Source organism: Limulus polyphemus, unplaced genomic scaffold (genome assembly GCF_000517525.1).
Source record: "Limulus polyphemus unplaced genomic scaffold, Limulus_polyphemus-2.1.2 Scaffold704, whole genome shotgun sequence".
In the NCBI taxonomy this organism is placed as follows: Eukaryota; Metazoa; Arthropoda; class Merostomata; order Xiphosura; family Limulidae; genus Limulus; species Limulus polyphemus.
The window spans coordinates 375,705-377,669 of NW_013666314.1; positions in this window are offsets into that span (position 1 = coordinate 375,705).

Here is a 1,965-nt window from a genome sequence, read left to right on the forward strand (position 1 = left end):
ATCCCAAACACACTCGGACTTCCTCTATCATTCATCTGCTGTAACGGTATTGTAATAAATGATAATAGCTATAAGGTTTAGTGTTATGCTTGGGTGCTTCAATGAATTATGGGATAAAGGTCCTTTGAAGTTAGCAAATAAGCAAAATTTTGTTCCCTCTTGGAGCAAGAAAAATAACATTGAAATTTATTCTTTGTGGCCATCAGTTTATTCATTTGCAGTGCTTTGAGATTTTTTTGTTTGAGTTAAATGGGGTTACCATGGATGTTGGGAAAGGCACTATAGATTTTTTAAAAGATAAAATTGGTGAAAGATTGGGAGGAATAATGAGTAATGACAGGGAGAAAGAGAGTCAGGTTGAAAGTGATTATACATGTGGTTAATGGATAAAAACAACTATTATTTGAAAGAACAGTTTAGTAGTATTGTTACGACAGTGGAAGTCACATGACGCTGGTAACACGTCATGAGTTTCTCCAAGGATCATGACTGTTCCTGGCAACTCTAGTGTTTGCCAAACGCCCTCTATTTTTGTATATAAGCCCAGAAAATAAAGTGGAGAGGGAGAAGTGACGGCATAGATAAGAGCAGATAGAGAGATATAGAGACAGATAATCGAGTCGAGTGAGCGGTAGTGAGCGTAAGTAAAGTGCGTGAATCGTTATGAATTATAGCGTGTGTTTAAGTTAAAGTGACTCTGGAAATTCTGTGTATTGCAAAGTTGTGTTGAGAAAGAATAAATTAGTTTTATTTAAGAGAGGACTTGTATCGCTGAAGTTCCTCAAGAAATTATCAAACGAACAGAGACGTAACAGTATTTTAGATTATGTAAATGAACATAGTTTGAAAAAAATATTTTTTATTGCTACTAACTCAAGAGGTTTGATAAAAAAAATGTTCCCAAAGATAATGATAAGAAGAGTAGGTTCTGTATGGATTATCACAAACTAAGTAGTAAGTTTCCTTTATCTATGATGGATAATGCTTTGGAATTTTTAGCCAATTACAAGATTATATCTACCTTGGATTTGTTTGCTCATAATTTGCAATTACATATGTTTGGAGTAAGTAAACCTGAGACAGTTCTTACTACACACCATGGTTTATTTCAGTTTTTTGGGCTTTGTAATATCTCTTGTAGTATTCTTGGTAAAATGGGTTTTGAGAAGTTAATCAGTTAGGCCCAAAGTCTGAAATGGTTTAAGGAGTACACAACACAAGTATGGCTAGAATATAGGGATAATTGATCATTGTGTCAGTCAGTGAATTATTGAGTTTGTGTCAGTGAAGAAGCCTGTAACTAAATTACTTTGAGACAATTATTTAATTCATTGTTGTAAACTTTGAGTTGTATTTACAACACAGTAATATATATACAAGAAAATTAGTAACTGAAATTATTAAGTTAGGCCTGTCAATTGGTAAAAGTGGAACTTCAAGTTGAGGAAATAAAATATTTTTGTGACTATTAAGTGGACTGGACTTTGAATTGTTCTTTTTACTAAGTAACCCAAAAGAATCCACCTACTAACAGAAACCATTACAACCATGATGTCAGGAATGGGATTATTTTGAGTGAATTTCATTGTGATGAAAAGTGGAAAAAAGAGGAAGGAAGAGAAGCAAAATTTAAAGAAGATCAAGAAGAACAGAAAAGAAGTTGTGAAAGGAACTATAAGAACAAGACACAAGATTTACAATAGAATTATGAACAAAAATCAGTTGGAATGAAGACATTATTGAGAATTCATAGGAAAGGTACAAAAATATATCAGTGAAGTACAAAGGGAAGTGCTAAAGAACATCATTGATGTGGGAATAAAGTACAAAAGAATAACAACAAAGAGAAAAGTGCAAAAGAATATTGATGAAATACAAATGAATTATAATACCAAGAAGCTAAGTAATCTATGAAAGGATATCAACTCTAGGATAAAATATCTAGAAACTGAATTGGCAATTGCA